This window comes from Panicum virgatum, chromosome 5N, assembly GCF_016808335.1.
Source record: "Panicum virgatum strain AP13 chromosome 5N, P.virgatum_v5, whole genome shotgun sequence".
In the NCBI taxonomy this organism is placed as follows: Eukaryota; Viridiplantae; Streptophyta; class Magnoliopsida; order Poales; family Poaceae; genus Panicum; species Panicum virgatum.
Window position 1 is genome coordinate 52,728,600 of NC_053149.1, and position 8,422 is coordinate 52,737,021.

Sequence of the window (8,422 nt, forward strand, 5' to 3'; positions counted from 1 at the left end):
ACGTCCCCTAGGCTAGCGGTTTTAATATTGTCATGCCGAATCATATATAGGCGATTGGGTAGCAGCGCATGCTGCAAGCCTGCAGCCTGCTGGAGGATCTCTTGGGCTTTCTGTCAGCCACGTTATACCTGGGACGGGACGGGAGAACGGCGGGTTGACCTTGTTATTTATTTGAAGTCGCACAGCTCGGACGATGCTGGCTGGAGCCGTCTCCGTGTGGGACGGTGTGGGTCGTCGTGGCTCACAGCTAGCGCACACACCCCGAGTCGCGCTCTCGAATCTGGATCGCCTACATGGCGCAGGCTATATACTTGGCGATGGCGACTGCCACCAACGGAGCCCCATAGATATATACCCTTGCCAAATAGGCGCGAAGAGCCGTAGGAAGAAGCCGCCCCAAAGCCAAAGGCAGGCGCGCGCACCGTATACACATCCAACCACGAGCGATGGACGCTGCGGCAGCTCCGGGAGGGAGAAGGGATGGCGAGGAGAAGAAGGAAGGAGAGAAGAAGGGGAACGGCGCCGGCGACGCCGGCGACAAGAGGGTCTCGTTCACGGGGCTGTTTCGGTACGCCGACGGCACCGACATCCTGCTGATGCTCCTCGGCACGGTGGGGGCTCTGGCCAACGGCGTCACGGAGCCCATCATGACGCTCATCTTTGGCCGGGTCATCGACGCCTTCGGTGGTGGCGCCACGGAGGTCCTCCAACACGTCAACAAGGTGAGCTTGCCGGATCACCTTCACCGAGAGCTAGCTCGTTGCTTGACATTCTGCGTAACACATGTATGGCCGCGGATACATCCGCAGCAGTGCTGAGATCAAATCCAGTCTCATGGCGGTCTGATCTTACCATGATAGAAAGCTCTGTTCAATCTTGGCGTTTGCGCTTTTACTGCTCCGGGAGAACGATGGAGCCCGTAACTTGACTTTAGCGCCATGAGTTCTCACTATTCTATCAACCCATGCTTCCGCATGAACTAATTAGAATTAATATAAAAATAAAATTAATAATTATAGTTATCTATCTCATGTCCTTTTTCATCTATTAAATATTCTAACACATACTCTAATATATATATATTTATCATTATCTAATTACAATAAATTTCATTTGCATCACATCTCCATATTCATTCGATATATATTTAGTTGAACTATTTGTTTGTGAATTGATATTTTTATCTTTTCCATCATACACAGTGGCGGATGCAGGATTGGAGGCAAGGGGGGCTGAAACAATAGAGATGTAAATATATGGTGACATGTATCGTGGGTAGTATTTTTATATAAACAATATATATTAATAATGATATAAATAGTAATTTAGAATTTTATATTGGCGCACTTTAAAATTTCATTATAATAGTTTAGATTCAGATTTAGAAGTAATTTAACTTGTAACAATAATGATATAATTGAATAATTTATGTGCAAATTTAGGGGGTATTTGTATTATTTTTATAATGGTATAAGTGGCTAATTAACACAAAGGTTACTTTAGATTTTTTTATAATGGTAGAGCCGGGTAATTTAGATACATATTTAGGGGGTTACTGTAGTCTATTTTCATGATGGCAGAGGTGTGTAATTTATTAGGAAAGATAACAGATTCGATGGTTATTATAATTAGAGTTGTTGGATTGATGGCAGGATGTTTGATTTTTGTTAGAATTTATAAGATTTCTCTATTTTTTTAGAGTGTCCATCTAGGATCCTAGGTGGCTTCATGTGGAGAGGCGCCTCCAATTAGTAATAATAAGATGGTTTATTTTGACTTTTTGTTTTCAATTCATCTATTACCTTCTTTCAAAAGTTTCTCTGCTTTTCTTGTTCTTGAATCTTGAGATAGATGGAATGACACTTCTTGGAATTCAAAATGATTCCATGACCCGTGTTTTGACAGGAAGTTAATTATTGACGTCCAATATCAACAAGATGCCGTTTAATTCAACTGTAGAAAATGGTTTGCGTGCAAAATAGTGCACTGTTGCTTCTCTATTCTTGGAGTAAATTGTTCTCATCTAAGCAGCTATTAGTTTGCTGAACTAAGTTTTAATATTGTCAGACCACGTTGAAAAGCATGAAACAAAGTCTTCCGGGTTACTAGCTTAGTACAAAACTTTTTTTAAAAAATAGAACTATTTCAGGACAGCAAACAACTCAACAACTAATTTAACGCTTTAGGCCTTGTTTGGCTCCAGGACTTTTTCCAAAAGTCCCTATCACATCAAAAGGAATCTTACTATTTTATAGTATTAAATAAAATCTGTTTATAAATGTTTTTTGACAGCTGAGTGCTTTTTCGCGAGACGAATCTAATGAGCCTAATTAATTCATAATTTGCTACAGTGATGCTACAGTAACCATTCGCTAATCATAGAATAAGATACCTCATTAGATTCGTCTCGCAGTTTAGCCCCAGAGTTCTGCAGTTAGTTTTATAATTAACATTTATTTAATACTTCTAAATACTAAAAAGTTCCAGGGACTTAAAAAAAATCCCTGGAACCAAACAACACCTTAGGCTGTCCACAATGGCAAGAGCAAGAGCAAATTTGCTCTTGCCTCGTTTCCCACGCCCTCTCTGTCTACAGTGCCAAACAGTACATCTACAGTGCCAAACAGTAGATTTACTCCTCCATTTCCTCCTATCGCTGTGGACGGTCTTAGGGACCAACTAGAATAATTTCTTTCACATTTATTTTTTTTCTTGCGCAGATTGTAACTTTTTTTTTCTGTTTCATACATGGGAGCTCACTTGTATATGATGATAAAATCTGCACTCCCTCTACAATGTGCTTTTTCTGAAAGCTACCTTTCTGAAGTAGAAATATGAATCGATTAGCTAATAAAGACAGTAACTTGTAGGTTATTCTAGTTGGTCGCAACTTGCGTAATATATAATAGCTAACCACCACAGATAATGGCCGGAATCTTTCCTGATCAAAGATCATCCATACTATCAAATTTGTTGCCTGTTCGTTGACAAATCGCCAGCAGTTTTTTTATGGTTCCTGAATAAAATAAAATTATGGCCAAACTTTGATCAAATACTTCACTAAAATTCATATTTTTTGATACAAGAGTACATTTCTCACCCTGCTTGCTCCACCTTACTTTCTTTTCAGGCAGTTCTGAATTATGTCTACCTGGGCATTGCTACAGCTGTTGTTTCCTTTCTCCGTAAGTACGAGTAGACTTTGTTACTCTTTCGATCTTCATGTCCGCTTGCATTTTCTTCACAAGCTGACATTGCTGCTGCTAACGATGACCATCGCTAGTAAAAGAGAATCTTGCATTACATACAATGATAAGAGATGATAAGCTTAACAAAAGGAAGGTTGCCTTAAATACTAGCTCGTGCTCATACCAATGTTTCAACTTTCAGACATGCAAGTTGCCATCACGGGGTAGAGAACTTTCAAAGAAGGGTACTGAAAGTTTGTGCTCAGCAGTTCATAATAGTGGTTACAAAGCCAACATGTTTTGAACTTCCACGGAAAGAGATACAAGAAAAGCGTATGATTTAAACATTGGTAAATGCTTCGTCAGCAATCTAATTTTTTTTAAAAAAAAACTGAAACAGAGAGGTCTACTACATGCTTAAGCATATATATAGCGTTCGTACAAATAGAATTATTGAATCCATTGCGTTGTTTGTGCAGAGGTGTCTTGCTGGACAATAGCTGGAGAAAGGCAGACAACACGCATTCATCTCTATACGGCCTCCAATCTGTTTTGAGGCAAGAAATAGCATTTTTTGATGTAGAAATGACAACTGGGCAAGTTGTTTCAAGAATGTCTGGTGATACCGTGTTGGTTCAGGATGCCATCGGTGAGAAGGTAATAGCTCCCCTCTATGAAAATGAAGACTACAGAAGTAAACTTTCTGTTGATTACCATCACCATCTTATATCAAAATTTCAACAATCTGACTCTTACAAAACTCTTCAGGTCGGCAAGTTCCAACAACTTATTGCTACTTTTATAGGTGGCTTTGTAATAGCATTCGTAAAAGGATGGCTTTTATCTCTTGTCATGTTGGCATGCATACCTCCAGTCGCCATTGTCGTAGGAATTGTCTCAAAAATGTTCTCTAGAATCTCTAGCAAGCGGCAAACATCATATAGTGATGCGGGGAATGTGGTCGAACAGACGCTTGGGAATATTAAAACAGTGAGTTCAATGCACTCAGATTGAATTGTGACAAGTACAAGAAAAATCTGTACATTTTCAATGTGGCATGCCCTCACTAGTTTTCTTGTGGCTATATCTGCAAAACAGGTGGTCTCCTTCAATGGTGAGAAGCAGGCTATTGCAACCTACGATAAATTCATACACAAGGCATATAAGGCAACTGTTGAGGAAGGAATTACAAATGGTTTTGGCATGGGTTCTATTTTCTTTATATTTTTCTCAAGCTATGGATTAGCCATATGGTATGGTGGCAAGTTGGTTCTTAGCAGAGGTTACTCAGGAGGAGACGTCATCAACTTCTTGTTTGCTATAATGACTGGGGCAATGTAAGATAACATATCATATGGCAAAGAGGATGCAACAATTGAAGAGATCAAAAGAGCAACTGAGCTTGCTAATGCAGCAAATTTCATTGATAAATTGCCCAACGTGTGCCACAGATCCAATGAATTAACTTCTATAAATCCTATATCTTATATTATAAGCTCAATGCTAATATTTTTTCTGTTTCTCTCATATCAGGGCTATGACACAATGGTTGGCCAACGTGGTGCTCAGCTCTCTGGGGGCCAAAAGCAAAGAATCGCTATTGCAAGAGCAATAATTAAAGACCCCAAAATTCTTTTGTTAGATGAGGCGACTAGTGCATTGGATGTGGAGTCAGAGCGGATTGTTCAGGAAGCACTGAATAAGATCATGGTGAATAGAACACTAGTGGTTGCACATCGTCTGAGTACCGTGAGGAATGCTGATTGCATATCAGTTGTTCAACAAGGGAAACTAGTCGAACAAGGTTAGGATCCCTTTTCCTGATCATCTCTTGGGTCGGGTTGGGTTCGGGTTTCGGGTCAAAAAATATTGGCCCATGTCCGACCCATGACATGGTCGGTCGGGTTGGGTTGGCCCGTAATTTTGTGTGTAATTTTTGGGTTGTATCGGGTTTTTTGTGTTTCGGTTCAAATATTTCGGCCCGTAGTCACTTCGTCGGGTCGGGTCAGGTTGGATTTTTTTTCGGGCGGGTTGGAACGAGTTTATCGGGTTGGGTGGCCCGTGATCGGGTAGCGCATAGTTCATTTGCATTCATTACATGCACACCATGTTTCAACTAAGCTATCAATTCCTTGCATCACAGGTCCACATGACGAATTGATAATGAACCCTAATGGTGCTTATTCTCAACTTATTCGTCTGCAAGAAAATGAAGAAGAGGAAGATACAAAATTAGATCGGCGCATGTCTGATCCAAGATCTAAAAGTAGAAGCCTCTCACTGAAGCTATCGATAAGAAGAGGTTCTGCAGGAAACAGCGGTCGCCATTCTTTGACACTCTCATTTGGTATGTCTAGTTCAGTTGAGTTGCTCGAAGGCATTGACGCAAACAGGGAGAATCAGAAAGAGCAGCCTGGTAATAGTGAGGCCCCTAAGAATGCTCCTATGGGCCGGCTAGCTGGTCTGAACAAGCCAGAGCTACCGATTCTTTTGTTAGGAGCAATAGCAGCTGGAGTCCATGGAGTACTTTTTTCCAATGTTTGGTCTAATGATATCCAATGCTGTCAAAACTTTCTATGAGCCAGCTCACGAACTAAGAAAGCATTCAAGCTTTTGGGGTTTGATGTGTGTTGTGCTGGGTATTATATCGATAATATCAATATCTGTGGAGTATTTCTTATTTGGAGTAGCCGGGGGAAAGCTTATCGAGCGTATTCGTGCCTTGTCATTTCGGAGCATTGTGCACCAAGAAGTTGCTTGGTTTGATGATCCTAAAAACTCCAGGTTACTACCATCACTTTATTCTATGTATTATTATCTTTATTTCTACTTAAGGGATTTCGCAATTGGTGTACTAATGGTTAAACTGTATCTTACAGTGGAGCGCTTTGTGCAAAGTTGTCAGTTGATGCTCTGAATGTTCGACGATTAGTGGGTGATAACTTGGCCTTGTTGACTCAGGTCACCACAACGCTAATCGGTGGATTTCTCATTGCTTTTGTGGCAGACTGGAAGCTCACATTGATCATCCTTCGTGCAATGCCACTATCGGGTGCTCAAGGTTATGCACAAATAAAGTTCTTATCGGGCTTCAGTCAAGATGCCAAGGTAATATATGTAAAAAAAGCCTTCAGGTTGTTTTTGTCACTATGCAAAATATGAAATAACTAAAACTAAGATCTTTGTTTATTTTTCAAACAATCTAGCTAATACTTCAACTCGTAAAATTTATATCATATCATTGATGTTTTCGAATTACACAAGAATAATGATGACCCTAGATATTATTTTTTTCAATACATGCTAAAAGACAATGTATTGTTGTTTCTGCAGATGCTGTATGAAGATGCAAGTCAAGTGGCTACTGATGCAATCAGTAGTATCAGGACAGTAGCTTCTTTTTGTGCTGAGAAAAGAGTCATGACAATCTATGATCATAAATGTGAAGCTTCAAAGAATCAAGGCGTCAGAACAGGAATAGTCGGTGGCCTTGGCTTTGGTTTCTCATTCATGATGATGTACCTTACATATGGTCTCTGTTTCTATGTTGGAGGGCAATTCGTGCATCATAACATATCTAGTTTTGGAGACGTTTTCAAGGTTAGGGGTCAGGAAATGCATCATGTCAATAGTATTTTTTTCCTTCAACTTCTTATTGAATATTTGAGTTTAACACATGTCTTGCAGGTTTTCTTTGCACTGATGATGGCAACAATTGGCGTATCTCAAACAAGTGCATTTGCTTCTGATTCTACAAAGGCGAAGGATTCATCTATCTCCATATTTGCTTTATTGGACCGAAAGTCAAAATTCGATTCAGGCAGTGATGAAGGTTTGACATTAGATGAGGTCAAGGGTGACATCGACTTCCGACATGTTAGCTTCAAGTATCCAAGCCGTCCGGATGTTCAAATCTTCAGTGATTTTACCCTGCACATTCCCTCCGGAAAGGTTAGCCTAACATCTCTCTGCAACACCATGTCTTCTAATAGTGATATCATTAGCTGCTTACTTGGTTACTCTCTTGACTCTTGATGGTTTTATACAGACTGTAGCACTTGTGGGAGAGAGTGGCAGTGGAAAAACAACAGTTATTTCTTTGCTGGAAAGATTCTACAATCCTGACTCTGGTGCAATCTCATTGGATGGGGTAGAAATCAAGAGCCTAAAAGTCAATTGGCTAAGGGACCGAATGGGGCTGGTGGGCCAAGAGCCTGTGCTCTTCAACGACACAATCCGCGCCAACATAGCATATGGGAAACATAAGGAGGTCACTGAGGAGCTCATCAAGGTTGCAAAAGCAGCCAATGCGCATGAATTCATATCAAGCCTTCCCCAGGGGTACGATACAACCGTTGGAGAGAGGGGGGGTTCAGCTATCCAGTGGCCAGAAGCAGCGGGTGGCCATTGCACGGGCCATACTAAAAGATCCTAGGATTCTTCTTCTTGATGAGGCAACAAGCGCCTTGGATGCTGAGTCTGAGCACATTGTGCAAGATGCCTTGGATAATGTCATGGTTGGCAAGACCACAATTATTGTGGCGCACCGCCTCTCAACGATAAAAAAATGCCGATGTTATTGCAGTTCTCAAGGATGGCAAGATAGTGGAGAAAGGAGGACATGAGATGCTGATGGGCATCAAAGATGGATTCTATACTTCGTTAGTTGAACTTCATTCAGCTTCATCGTTGTACCTAGGTTAAAGAATTTTCTTCTCCAATCAATAGGCATTGTACATCTTCCTTGATTCTTCTCTTTGTTTTTATAGTTCTTGTGTGCTATGGATTTATTAGGATTTACATAAAAATTTTTAGAGTAATTAAACTTCTCTTTGCATCACTGTAAGCATTTGGTTGGTTGAAATTTTTGAACGGTGGACTCCATGTACATACAAAAAGTAGTGGCTCTGTAAATATCAACTACTGATCTATGAAATACAAGGGAGTGAAGGGACTACGGACCTGTTTGGAAGGGTAATTTGGATCCTGATCCTTGTGGTTTACTACAAATCTCAATGAAATCGTAACAATTCAAACTGACGGTGCTGTGAAAGGATCGAGGCCCAAGAAGGGGGGTTGAATTGGGACTTTTTCAAAATTCTATCGAGTCCTTAACCTAGACTAGTGTTGTCCAATCTATAAAGGTTGAACCTATCAACTAGAGCACACTAGCATCATCATTCTAGGTAGGATAACACACTAACATGTTCATCTTCCTTAGAGTTGATCACACT

The 8,422-nt window shown here is 40.6% G+C and overlaps 1 pseudogene; it reads left to right on the forward strand.

Moving 5' to 3' along the window:
- The first annotated feature begins 446 nt into the window (after window positions 1-446).
- On the forward strand, window positions 447-7,892 carry LOC120674926 (annotated as a pseudogene).
- The last annotated feature ends 530 nt before the right edge of the window (window positions 7,893-8,422 follow it).